The 14,944-nt window shown below is 36.3% G+C and overlaps 1 long non-coding RNA gene across 2 annotated transcripts; it reads right to left on the reverse strand.

The window, feature by feature from the left end:
- Positions 1–11,401: 11,401 nt before the first annotated feature.
- Positions 11,402–14,821, reverse strand: LOC124460664. 2 transcript variants are annotated; one of them, XR_006954672.1, is made up of 3 exons: positions 13,938–14,814; positions 13,632–13,879; positions 11,402–11,622 (listed from the first exon to the last, which is right to left on the reverse strand). It is a non-coding gene; the product is annotated as an uncharacterized LOC124460664 (long non-coding RNA). The 2 variants fall into 2 exon arrangements; XR_006954671.1 differs by having other exon boundaries at positions 13,632–14,821.
- Between the last annotated feature and the right edge of the window lie 123 nt (positions 14,822–14,944).

The raw sequence follows: 14,944 nt of genomic DNA on the forward strand, positions 1-14,944 counted from the left end.
TAATTTAACTATTAGGATTAGTTTCTTATTTATTGCACAGGAATTCAAAATTTTCCCAACTAGGATTTAAGTTAGGTAAGAAAAATTTACCTAGTTAAATAAGTTATATTTAGTTAAATTAGAAAAATTACTAAAAAAATTTTAATAAATATATGTATAAAAAAATGTTTTTGAATTGAGTTGTCTATAAACTAACAAATGCAAGCCAAACAGGAAATTTCTTACAAATTACTTCAAAAAAGTTATTTAGTTATATAAGTTGAATATTAGAAAAATTAATAAAATGGTTCAAAAATTTCCTTAATGAATATATATATACAAAAATGCAAAACATTTGCTTTAATAGTCTGATTGTTGGAGTGGTTTGGAAAGTAGGGAATAGGGTTGTTATTTGGCGAGTTTTTCAGGATCTTATATCCTGACACATAACCATTGAATAATGATTCCATCATGCCAACTGAAGACCTTTTGGGAAAAGGTCTTAGGCCGGTCTCATTGAGTTCACTCGAGCGTTTTTTGTCCCTCAAAGGTTCACTCGCATGTACTCATATTTATACTTGTAAGAATGTTTCTTCTGATTCCATACTTTATGCATTATGTGCGTTTTATTCATGTTACTAGTGATGATAGCACATCCCGATAACATAAAAATAAATCGATAACGATAACAATTGGCTAATATGATGAAAAATCTATGATATAGATTTTTATATGAATGAACTATGTAGCTTTTGACCTCACGTCAAGCTCTTTTGCCCATACCTTGAAATATGCGTCTAATTTTTCAAGATAAATGACAAATGAAACGACTCTTGGCAAACCTTTAAACTACTGGGCAACGAAAGGTGCGTTTTGGGAAAATGAAATGTACATGGCAAAAAGGATTTGGTGCTGCCTAGTTAAACAATTCGGTATAAAACAAGCTAACAAGCAATACGTTTCCCTTGTGATTTGCAAGCGATTATGGCGAATGCTTTGTTTTGCTAACTAAATATGACAAGCCGTGGGGCAATGGCTGGTCAAAACTACGACTGCTCCTCCTGAACCTTCGCCTCCTCCTGTCCATTTAATCCCACTGACTCTAACTGGCTTCCATTTCCATTGCGATGGATGCGTCTGATAGGCTGTGAGGGCATTTTTGTTCAAATTTTTTTTTTTTGCATAAAATGCAAAGCATGGCTGTCGACGGCGGAAATGCGTTTTGGAGTCCTTGGAGCTAGGCTGTGCCTGTGCCTGGGTTTGTGCCTGGTTAGTGTATTAACAACAACCTGATGTAGCGAGGGACAGCAAGAAAGAGAGAGAGAGAGAGAGACAGATATGGCAAAACACCAACATTTGCCACCAAGTTGGTCGGCGTATTGTCTGCCATTTCAAAAACCTGGAGATGGAACTGCACTCGTTCCATGTTTGTCTGCTCCTCCAATGGTTGGGCTTTGTTTAATTGCGAACTGTAGTTTGCCTGCCTTCCTGCCTGCCTGGATGATTTCCTTTTACGACTCTCTCTCGCTCTCTCTCTCTCCGCATCGCTGTCTGTATGCCTCCTATGTATATGAATTATCCCTAGAGGCATATGCACCATGCAGCAAGACTTGCAATTGAGAATCGGAGCACGCTTCATGCTCGGCTTGGGCAGGCTTCACACAAATTCCTATGCCCATGTCCAGTTCCTGTTGCCGGGGCCACGCACAATGCGCGCATAATAATGAGACAGCGGCAGAAAAACGATGCAGGAGACGGCGGAGGAGAAGCAGAAGCTATCGGGAGCCAGAAGGCGATGGAGCGGCTGTAAAACCAGTCAGACCTGCCCAAAGGAGACAACCCATCTCACCTCGCCCTCCCCCATCCTGTGTGTACATTGATTATAAAAAAAAAAAAAAAAACAAAAGGTTTAACATTTTGCGATCTGTTTCGTTTTTGCCTTGCATTTTGTCATATATGTGATTAATGGTGATTTTTTGCTTCGGTCTTGTCTGATCCCCCAATAGAGGCATTAGAATGCCATTTGTCTATGACTGGTCGTACGATACGGGTGGGAGGTATAACTTGAAGCAGCTCATGATTTAAGCGGATTTTTCATCGTGTCTCTGTGTGAGTGTGTGTGTGTATGTGTATGGGGGGAGTTTTGGGGCTTTTCAGTTTGTTTGTTTGTTGGCCAAAAGTTTGTCCCATTTCTTCCACTGTTAACCACAACAAAGGAATGGGGACTGAAGCCTGAGCCCCAGCCTCAGCCTCAGCCTGGACCACAAACACAAAGCGAAAGCCCAGCAAGAAGTTGTTTAAATCGCGCACGAGTGAGCACAGATCCCCTCCAACCAGCCCCTACTTTTACCTGCCTGCCTCACTTTACCCTTTTATATGGGTTAGTTGCATATGCAACCGCGCCCGCTTGGTGCCATGTCACAACGTTTCTGTACTGGTCGCCGCGTCTCTGTCCATCGTTTCGTTCGTTTTTTTTGTTCTTTTTTTTTTCGGCTGTTGCCTTTCGCCCAAGTAGTCCACCATCTTTCCCTATGCCAGGGCAATGCATTTCATTTCTATTGTTCTTACCAGAAGAGAGCCAACTTAACTGCCAACGGGACCAAAAAAAAACCAAAAAAAAAAAAAAAACAAAAACAAAAGCCATAGCCATACTCCTGTTAGGCACTCCTTGAAAACGTAACGAAGTCGCTGTTGCCGTTGCCGTCGTCGCTGCCACAAAATGAACGCTTTATACCTACTTAGATCGCTATAAATTTGGCTTAAGGCAAGAAAAGTGTTGCCAATGTCTACAGCTACAGTGGGGCAATCCTAGTCTATACTGAACAAATCAGATAATGATCAATTAATAGCCAAACGAAAGAATAGCAATATTGCTCAAACGAATATATTTTTTAAATCGGATTTAAAAGCTTATGTTTTAATATTATATTTTTAATATTGTCATCAATATCCGTAGAAAATTCATTACCTTCCTTTGTAATGATGGTTAGGTATAATGATATCAGAGCAAGATAAATTCGTTTGTTTCATGATTAATTATTTTTAATTAAAGGTCTTCCTCTACCTTAAATTTGTTTACCTTTAATTAAAAGTATTTGATTGCTTTCTCGAAAATGTCATTTTTGAAATACTTTTAATCTAGCGTTTAGTTTATGGACATTTTTAAATAAAACATTAATGGAAATCTTTTAAAAATTCCTTCAAATTATAGCGAAACAGAATTAAACAGAATCCTTTAAAATTTGTTCATAATTTTTGATTTTAAATACATTTAAGGAATATTTAATATTTTATAAAAGCTTAATTTATTTTTGGGACTTAATAGAAATGTATTTTGTTCAGATGGCAAAGCTGTTCTGTGTATAAATATTTCATAAAGCACCTAGACCCCAAAAATGACAGCGTCCAAACCACTGTAGCAATGCCAAAATTAGTTGAGAATTACAAAAGTAAAGCAGATTATATAGATTTTTCTTGACTTCGTAAATTATAATATATCAATTATATCAAATACATTAATTATTTAAGCTTATTAAACTATTACTAGACTCCAATATGGACCCATCAAGTGCATAAGTGCATTGTTTAGTGAGTTCTTTAAGAATAATTCAACGAAAGTGTTAGAAGCTAAACAGTTTTATTCACTCTTTCTAAAAAAAAAAAAACAATTTAAATAGCTTAGAACTAATAAGAAGGATTGATTCATGACTGAAACACTTTCTCACGCAGAGTATGCTGGGAAATATGGGATTAGGACTATTCAAATATGAAAAAAGGACATAATTAATAAACCCGATCCACTGTAAGGCGTCCCCAAAAGTTGCAAGCTTTTGGTTGCCGTTAGTGCAGCTTAGTTAGACGCCGCTGCCGCAGGTCCCCAAGACTGCATGATTTATGCGATTATTCTTTTGCGCAGCGCCTAACTTTATTGTTTTATGTTTTTGTGGCCAAGCGATGGTCGGTTGGTTGGTTGGTTGGTTGGTTGGTTGGTCGGTTAGTTGGTTGGCTTGTATTGGACTTGGTTTGGTTTTGGTTACCATAGGGAGGTAATAAGGGGGGGACTACAGAGACTGCAACTGCACTCATATCTTGTTCAATCGCCGCTGGCAGTGATTTCAGCTTCCCGCCTCGCAGTCAGCAGCTGTTTGGCGCAGCTCATAAGCAATTATTGGACAACGCTGATGGGGAGAGGCAAAAAAAAAGAAAGAGAACACGATAGAGTAAGTAAGTGAGAGAGAGAGAGAGAGAGAGAGAGTGAGTGTGGAGCATATGCAGCATAAATGCAGCTGTGCTGTGTGCTGTGGCCAGGCATGCGCCGGGTTAATGTCTTGTTGGTTATTGCCACGTCTGTTTTGCACTTTGCTGCTACGAGCCCATTTGTAATTTGGCACTAACGGGTCTGTTGATCCCATAAATTGCATTCAGAAGAACGCTGGCCAACTGGCCAACCAAACCCCAAACAGATTGCATTGCTGTGTTATCATTGTGGACCTAGACAAGTTCATTAGGATGGGCCCCCTCTCTGATCCCGCCCTCCTGCCTTCAGCCGCCGCCAACAGGCCCACCACAATTTCGTTTCGGATTCTGGTTTTCGCTAATGGGAACGGGGCGTTCTTTCTATAATAACTGTCAGATCAGCTCAACTAAATGAAGGAAAATGCATAAACCCATAATTTGATGACTTCGAATGCTGTGCACCAAGTCTGCAATTAGAGGCGTCAACTGGTGCAGCACTAGCAGAGCGCCAATTCGAGTCTGACAAACGACAGTTCGGGGCGGTCTTTGGGAGTTTGTGGGGAGGCAGGCGGCAGACATTTGTGATAACCTTGGGCATGCAAATTATCACAATGCATTTCTATATACATATACTTGCATACATATATATTTATTTATTTCTTTTTGGTTTTCCTTCTGGTCTGGTTAACCATAAAAGTCCAACATGAATTACGCTTTATGCTCTTAGTTGTGCTCTGTATATGAATTACTAGCCATAGTTAGTAGTAAATATAACCGCAGCAATTATTTGCAGTTTATTTTTTTTTCCATTATTTTGCTCTCTTGGTTGGGGTTGGAGTTGGGGCTAGGCGGATCTAGTGCCAACCAACGCTAACCAAAAAGTTCATAAATTTGTGCGAGACAATTTTTTGAACTGAGTTTGGTTTGTGTTTTATTTTTTTTTTATTTTTGGGTTGGCGGTTTTTTTTCGGTCTATTTTTGGTAACTTGTCCAACAAGAGGCAGTTGTTGCAAGCCTGGTTGTTTGTTGGTTTTTGGGCGTGTACCACCGACACAGAAAGCTATAAAAACCATAACTGAATGTGCAAGCAACGCACTAAAAGAGTTATTCGACCATGATGATACCTTGTAGAAAAGAATTCTCCCAAAGGTGCTAATGAAATGTATGTATGTATGTACATACATGTTAGTTATGGGTTTAAAAATGTTTTAATTTAAGTTAAGCAAACCCTTTTTACAGGAATACCCACATAATATTTGTTTAAAAATTGGGTTATTTTGAAATTGCGTTTAGAATTGTCGTTTTTTGCTATTCTTAATTTTAATTTGTTTCTAAATACACTAAACCAAACGACAATCGCTTTTCGGTTGTAGCAAGAGATGATACAGTCACGATAAATCGTCTAAATTAATCGAAATTCAGTACGTACATTGACGTAGACGTAACTAATTTCTCACTGGTCGCCTTGTATTTTTGTATGAAAATCAACTCAATTGCAAATTAAATTCATTTGCCCCCCAAAAAACATACTGGAACAAACCATATGGAAAACTTAATCCTGGAATAAATAAGTATGCTAAACGGATTTAAACGACTAAACCTTAAAGCAAGTAAACAGGAGGCAATCAATTACTCTGTTTTTATTTTTAAATTCAATTATGAACATGACAGAGCGGATGCGTTTTTGTAATGAATTAAGCGGTAACCTCCTGATGTTGTCATTTGTGATGGTTGTCTCTCGATAACCTAAGAATATATCGATGACGATAAAACTCCTTGAAATAAAACAGCAGTTTTGGTCTTCTGATCTCTATTTATATGCATTGGGGAATGGAAATGAAAGCAGCTTTGGCACCCAAAATGCTACAATCTTAAGTTGATAGGCAGATGAAATTGCAAAATTGCTCAGAAATGAAAAATGTTCTATATTTTTTTTTTTTGACCCGCTCTGTGGCGGATTATCTCTATAGCAGAACTGGCAGGAAATTCAAACTTTGCGAATTTTTAACTTAGACAAATTTTAACTGATTTGCGAAGGTGATATCTTATTTTCATGCCTTTAATGTCTCAATTCAAAAAAAAAAAATGTCTTTCAATCTGCATTAAACCTCAAAACCTAAAAAAATTTCATGATGAATACATTTGATTTTTTTCAAAAAATCGCTTTGAAATCAATTTTTTCAATTATCCAAGTTTTTAATGTCATTTTAAAATATGATAAATTGCGATTTAGTTGAGATATAACTTTTTGAAATCGGTTAGAAGTTGGCAAAAACACAGTTTGAGAAAAATAGGTGAAACTACCAAAGACTATTTTAAAAATATCTCAAATATTTTTAGAAATTCATTACTTTGATAGTCTGTAATACTGTTGATTTCCAACGGGTTCTTAAAATTAGAACCTCAAAACTAAAATTCTGATAATGTTTAAAAAAAAAATCAAAAAACCATTATCTTTACGCCTTGGTTTTTACCGATTTTATACCCTTGCAGAGGGTATTATAAAATTGGGCAAGATAAAGTTTGAAAATCAGCAGAATCGGACTACTAAATCATATAGTTCTAGAAGAAACATTTTTGCAGAAATCGGAGTATCCCCATGCAAAATTTTGTATCATTGAACTTTCTAGCTTTCTTTAGATCACCTATAGTAGTTAAGTTTTGCATCTGTCAAATCGTAATTTTCGATTATTGTAGTGGAGGTTTGCATCGTCCAACGGTAATTTCCATAGTCGGAATGGAATTCTTAAACTTTCTGTTTCTACATTTTCGATATGGTACCACAATTTTGCGTCTTTAAAACCAATTGCTAACAAATTTTCCGGATTCTCCATTCAAATATATGGTAAAGGCAAAAGTCAGGCTTTTTAGATGCTATAAATGTTGAATTAGGAATTTTAATTTGCCAAAGATCGATTTCGTATGATCTTTTATATGACCTTTAGATTTATATAGTTATTTAACATTTTTTCGCTTGCTTCAAGACTACACGATGTGTTTAAACAAATTATAGGTTTCCTGTGCTAATTTATTCCTTTCTTCAAAATAAATGATTTTTAAAAAGAAACGATTATTTATTGTGAAGTCTTGGTGTTAGGTGATATGTGTATCCAAAATCAAAAATTATAAAAAACTCTTTTTTCATAGAATTTACCAAAAAATCTAACAAATCGGCAAATTCATAATGTAAACAATCGTGAAAAATGGCTATAACACTGAAATTTGAACTGATTGCTCCTACAAGACCTATCTACAAGGTCTCTTCCGAATCGTTTTCAAATTGGGAACCGAAGTAAAATAATTATTAGTGAGATGATACTCTTAAATGGTCAAAAACAAAAAAAATGAGAATATGCCTGGTTATGACTTAAAAGGCAACACAAATAAAAAAATCATTTTAACATAAAGTGTTCGACTTCAGTTAACAAACTGCAATGAATTAGCAATTTCCAAATAAAGAACTGTTTTTTGAATAACTTAAATCAGAAAACTTTTGGGAAGGCTAAGGTACAGGACAAGCAAACTACAATAAAAACTTGACGTGCTAGTGGCAGAATTGTAATGACTAGAAAAATGGGTTACATTTAAATAAATGTTTTTGAATAAGAGGGCCTTTGTAGTAGAGGGCCTTTTGTTTTTGGGATGTAAAAATGTTTTATCAGATGTTTTAAAATAGGGAATAATTAAGTTTTTTAAACGTTGATAAGAAGTTTTATTGGAATAAGGAAAAATTGATTCAGTCGTTATCCAAACAGAAGTAAGTGACTGAATGAGGAAACCTGTGAGTCGTCCCAGTATTTATACGATTTTCCTAACAAATTTCTCCATGGCAACTTGATGAAAATGAAAAGTTTTTGTATTATGGCTACACTGAAATTGCTATCGATAACTTTTATTGAAATTGTTATTTTAGTAATTTAAGCCCGATTCCCACTGGCGACCATCCACCATCTCGATCCATCTGCGCGGAACGGTTGGGATTTACGGTGGATGTGAAATACCTATCGAATCATTTTTAATTTCTGCAATTGTTGTAACATAAAAAAGGTCAATGTTTCAGATATATAGTTATAAGAACTTATAAAACTTTGCATATATAAAGATGGGAAAATTTCGGCACGGCACGGTACCTCATATCTGGTCATCGATACTCGATTATTATTATCGATATCCATGTGAGTGCGTAATCTTTTCATTTTCATCAGGTAGCCATGGAGAAATTTGTATCAAAAATTCTATAAATACTGGGCCAACTCACAGGCTTCTTTATTCAGTCACTTTCTTCTGTATGGATAACAATTGAATCAATTTTTCCTTATTCCAATAAAACTTCTTATCAACGTTTAAAAAACTTAATTATTCTCTATTTTGAAACATCTCATAAAACATTTTTACATCCCAAAAACAAAAGGCCCTCTACTACAAAGGCCCTCTTATTCAAAAACATTTATAAAATGGTCATCGATGGTGTGCTCCTTAATATTAATATTGCCTGACTATAATAACTGTAGGGACTACACACCGAGGATGGGATAGGGTCCAAATGGTCTATCACTGTTACTTTTGGGTGACATGAAAAGCTGTACTCCTCTCTGCTATCAATCTCAGCAAAATAAAATTTTCCTTCCTCGATTTAAGCAGAAATTACTTTTATAATGCCCACTAAAATTTCAAAGTTTAAAACACTTATTTTTTTACTTATTTTTTTTTTAGAAACTTGTTTCCTTTCAAGTGAATTTAACTTGATCCACATGAAATTTGCCAATATGATGGTATTGGACATAAAACCCCGGATCCTATTTGACCGGACCCTAAATTTGATTTGAAATTCTGATCGGTTAAATAGAACACAAGTTACAGTCAACATAAATCGGCTCAAGCGCTGCCTACTACGTCATCATCAAATCAACAGAGCACATGGATACACATACAGACACAGCACTAAGTGAACTGTATGTGTATGCGTGCCGTGCTTTGCTTAGGGAATAATGGAAGAAGAAGAAACAATTGTAATATTTTGTTTGTATATTAATGAATTGAGTTGCAGGGAAACAAATTTTAAAATGTAAAAAAATTATTGCTGCAAGGGTATAAAAACTTCGGCATTTCCGAAGTTAGCTTCTTTGGTTTTTCATTCTTTTGCTAACATTCACATTGAAGAGTCGTCTTCTAATTTGCATTATTACAGGCCCCTCACTGGCTTAATCTGGCACTGATTTTGCCTACGTCTTGTGATGTACTAAAACAACAAAAAGCTTTAAATAAAACTAATATACCCGTTTACGTGGTACGTTAAAATGCTTAGCTTATACAATATGTAGTGCTTGAGACTCGCCAGTTGCTGGTTGCTAGTTGCAAGTTGCGAGTTGCCAGTTATTGCAGCTGCATTGGAAATTGTTGCAGTTGCAGTTGGCTTTTGCTGCGGCTGCTGCTGCTGTTGTTAATGTGAATTTGATTAAAACGAACGGGCTGTAAAAATGAAACCTAATAGAGCAGCACATAGTCCATAGTGGAAGGCTCGCGCCTGCTCTCTGCCAGTTAGCCGTATCTGGTGCCACTCACTTTGTCTTTGACTCAGACGGACACCACCGAACACAATATTCCGATATCGAATATTTGTTGTTGCTGCTAACCAATTCAATTGCTTATTTACCATGCGCCTTTGCTTATTTTTGTTGAAACTTCGCGACAATTGTTCATTAAAAACTCGACACGAAATGATATTGATTTTGGGTTTTCCAATTGCTGTTTTTTTTTCTTTTTCCTCGTTTATTTTTTGTTTCTGTTTTATTTTTTTTTTGCTGTCCAGCCATTCTGTGGCATAATTAAATTGTGGGCACAGCCGCAAAAACACGCCAACTTATCCAAATAATAATAATAACAAAGAAACCAGCCTCGTCATTGGCCCCACGATTCAGTTCCAGTTTTATAAACCATTTTCATTTCCATGTCCATGCCCAGTTTCTGTTTCGGTTCCAGTTTTATATCCAGCTGCATGGAGGCACTCAAAAAATTTGCATTTCATTTAATGCAAAGAGTTGGAGAAATCCATAGAGATTTGTGAAAGAAAATAATGCAAACTTCAATCAAAGATCGTAATTGTCAGCTGATGACGATGACATGGCAATTACTCATACGCCCTGTTAATCGATAGCATAAAAAGTTTGCCAATTAGAGGTAGTAAATAGTAAAACGAGAGAACGATATCAAGAGCTGTCTACTGCTGCGGCTGCTGCTGCAACTTGTTGCCCACTGTCGCATTCGTAATGAGGCACAACATACCCTTCTCTCTTTCCTCTACAGCCATGCAAATTGTGGATACTGTTCTCCCGCTTGTCAGGTGATAAGCCAAACAGAAGGCACGTTGAATTTTTTGCCACCGGCGTTGCTTGTTAACCGGCTATCCGGATTCCAGAGTGTCAGGCGATAGCCGAGTCCGGGAATGGGTGTGGCAACACGAGAAATCAATTTGGTTTCATTCCCACCAAAACGGAGCTGACGCAGGTCAGCAGTGGTTAACTGGCCCAGCTGTTTGACATAGAAACCTACAAATTAATGCGCTATTTTGTGTCTCTTGGCCAGCTCATAAATGCATTTGTTATAACTAACTATTTTAAACGCTTTCCACGCTCACTTTCCTTTCACGGTAGCTGGAACAATGCTCACATTTTATGCTAATTTTAATCATTCCACACAATTTCCCTAGATTTTGAGACAACAATTAAGCAAAAGAGGAGACCGATAAGTCCAACAACGACCATCAGAGAGTTTAGAGCTTATAAAAGGTAGCCAATCAACTGGCAACTGGCAACTGACAACTGGACGAATGGGCTGGATGGTTGAAGACCAAAGCTAAAGCCAAAGCTAAAGAATTTATTCTCATTTGCATATCTAAGGCATTAAATGAATGCTCGTTTTTTTGGTCTTTTTGATGTTGCTTTGCATAGATTTTCAAAAACTGAAGCTCAAGTATTTATACATTTGTTATTTTCCTCTTGTTGTTGTTGTTGTTGTTGATGATGATGTCGATGAGGAAGGTAGTCACTGTATCCATAGATTGTGTATGTGGTAGTAGTGGCAGTGCATTGTTCAAACATTTATCTACCGTTAAGGGAAACATAAAGTAGAAAATCCATGCATCGTCTGCCTAAACACGAAAACAAAAAAATCAAAACACATGCAGAAATACTCTATGACTATGCAAAAGATATATTTAAAAGCCTTCAATTTAGATAGTTCATTGGCAAGCTTTAAATTGTTCATATTTATGATGTAATCAAAAGTATTTTAACTTTTGGGTCCTCAAAATAGTGAAATTAGTTGTAGTGAAACTTAAACTCAAGCTTTGAGTATTGCTTATATGATGTATAAGTGGTCTTATGTAGATATGAGCTTAACTTTTTGATTCTAGAAGAGAAAAAGAGATCAAATATATAGGAACAGATTAGTGCATAATCATGGCAGATCGTTTAACAAGCAGTTGAGATGCCTTTTGCTTGGTAAGTGTATAAAATGTTAGTCTGTGCAGTTTGCTGAAAATTAATTAGACTCAATTTGTTGCTTAACCATCGACAACAACAAGCTGGCAGGCAGGCAGCAGCAGCAGCAGCAACAATAACAAATGCATCTTTTTCTTGTTTGTATTTTTTTTTTTTTTTTGTATTTTTGCTGGACAAATTCTATGCTCATATTGTGTATATAGTATTTTTTTTTGTCTTCTCCTGTTTTGTTTAGTCTTACAATTCTCATGTAAATGTCAAAAGTTTCCACATTGTTAAGGCATTTTCGGTGAGGTATAGGGTGGAGGAAGAATGGGCTTATAGATAGATAGACTCATACTGGTGGCAAAGGTGAACGGTAAACATGTTGCTGTCAACATTTACATGCCAACATGTTGCTGGCCACAATTCAGTATTAGCGATTAGAAAGCGCCGCCTAACCAGATAAGGGGCTAGCTAATACATTGATGAAAGAAAGCAAAAAAAAAAAAAAAAATAATATAATTAAGTGCCACTTTCTCAGCAATCGCCTGCTACAGCTGCCTCTTGCTACGAAACAGTTAACGACTGCTTCGAAGTTTGGTATAATTTTTCTAGTTTTTGAAATGCAATTGAAGTGCAGGTGAAAAATAGACAGACAGACAAAGCGCTGAGTAGTAGAGCAGCAGATAAACGACAAACTGGCGGACAGCAACAACAAGACAATTCGGGCACTTGTTATCCAACATAACCAAGCAGCAATATATATATATATTGTGTGTGTGTGTGTGGATCCCATAGCCGCAAATCAAATAGCAAACTTTTATACAGATGTCAATTATTTTCGCCTGAAGCCAGCAACAGCAGCAGCAGCAGCAGTTGATGCAGCTTCGATTTAGTAGCGGGCTAGCAATTTTTGGTTTGATTTTTAATACCCTTTACTCACGTTGGGGTAGTGGGTATATTATGAGTCGCAAACTACCACAATTTCAGCCTCAATGAGCTGAGGAGTTACATCTTAGCTTCTTTCGATTACATTGCTCTGCATAAGCTTGACCCTTGACGGTTGCCAAGGTATATCGATGTCGGTGATTCCTTTCGAACTCGATTTGCGGATTTGCTGATATTTTTTTTTTTCTTTTTCTTTATTTTTTTTTTGAGATAAAATTGCAGCCTGAACTCGTTAGGTTTCAGCAAACTCACAATTCCAGAGAGTCAACTACGTGCCTTAGTTGTTACTGCTTGTTGGCAAGTCATCCAATTGGAGGCTAGGAAATTGCTTTTGCCATGGACATGTACATGGATGGATCGGCCTCTATATCTCTCCTCCTTCCCACTCTCTCTCTCTCTCACTCTTATGGTCCCTCTCGCTTACACACTTCTTGTTGGTTGCTTGCAAATTATAAATTGAATGATTGCATGGCTAGCAAACGATTTGCTCGTCATTTTCTCAGCTGCTTGTTATAAGGGGGGCAGATCAATTGATATTGATTGGATCATTGTGAAGGTGTCAAAACTATTGGCTCTTAATAGGTATGGGACAACGACCTGCTGCTGCTGCTGTTGTTGTTGTTGTTGTTTTTCCTGCTGCTGTATTTATATTTGAGTTTGTTTTCTAACATTTCGGCACATCTCTAAATGTAAGGCATTTCAAGAAAAAAAATGGTCAAATGTCTGTAAAGTTCATTAAATTATTTCAAATGTTTTTTGTCTTTGTCAAGTCTAGAGATCTGGGTGACTTATTACCGACAAAGTAAAGTCTCCAACTCCAAACCTAACCAACTGACGAATGTAATGGCCAGAGTCAAGACAACAGACACACACACACACACACAGCATTTGGCGAATGTGGGGACATTTGACAAGAAATTTATTTAAAAGACAACTTGCAACAAATAAATTTCACCAGAGGCCCAGTCAGGGGGCCTACATACATACATTTAGATACATAGATACCAGGAATGTCGAGCTCTTCAGTTAACTCATGGAGCCTGTGTAGGAGTCGCCTTCATTCGTTTTTTCTCTGTCGTTGTTGTTGTTATTGTTGTTGTTGTTGTTCTGGTTGTCGTGGTCGTCGTCATCGTCAATAAAGCGATAGCTTGTTGAAATTCATTCATCAATGTAATCGATCAGACATGGCAAAGCTTTGACATGCCACATAACATGGTCTTCGTATGTAAATGGAGCTGCCATCATACACATACATACATACATACATGCATACATTCAAACAAACATACATACAATGCAACATTCAATTTAATCAATTTATTGGAAACGAGCTATTGTCACTGCCTACAGCACAATTCGATGGAACATGGTACACAAGTAAGGCTTAATCCACAATAGCAAATTGACACTTTCTCCTCTTACATTTGGTATAAATATGTATAGCAAAAAATATACCCCTAAAGTCGAAAAGTAGAGCATTGAATAAGAGATGTTACATATATTAACAATTTAAAAAAAAACTCTATTTTTAACCAAACGTTCCCAACCTAAATGAAATTCTACACTCAAAATTAAGTTCTATGTCAATACCGTAAAAAATAACCGAGTTATTGATTTACAACGCTAATTTCAATTGATTGTTCCTATGGAAGCTATGTGAAATAATGCTCCGATCCATCTCTATGCGAGATATATAATGTTTGCAATAGATGCAAAATTTACGCGTTGTAGTTTTAAAGATTTAGGAGGAATTTGTTTTGATCCCGACAAACAAACATGGCTAAATGAACTCGTTTGATTGGGTTTTAATATATACGTTTGAATATACATATATACACATTAGTCAAATAATGAAACAGTAAGAGATTTTATGTGACCAGTTTTACTAGACCTACAACTTTTTCTTACAATTAGAGTCCAAAGGCGTACAATCAATTTTACAAGTTTTAAAAGAGTGTCTTTTTTTTTTGCCGCGTCCGAATTTTGGGGCTTTTCATCAAAATCCATTTAAAAAAAAACTGTTAGAGATACGCCTACGAAATTTACAGAACATCATCTCAGTAGAATGACCAATTGAACTCTTTAAATTAACATATCAAATCTTTTCACTAACATTAAGTAAGAATCGAATAAAATCAGAATTTAAGGTACAAAAAAAATTGTCTAAAATTTTTTGCCGCCAATGTATATAACTTTGGAATTCAAAAATTGATTTAAGTTAGCATCTTGTTGCTCCTCAATGGTAAATACCGTACTTCATTCATGTCCAAGCATGCTTAAAGATAAGTAACTTAGTTGTT

Source organism: Drosophila willistoni (genome assembly GCF_018902025.1).
Source record: "Drosophila willistoni isolate 14030-0811.24 chromosome XR unlocalized genomic scaffold, UCI_dwil_1.1 Seg143, whole genome shotgun sequence".
Lineage (NCBI taxonomy): Eukaryota > Metazoa > Arthropoda > Insecta > Diptera > Drosophilidae > Drosophila > Drosophila willistoni.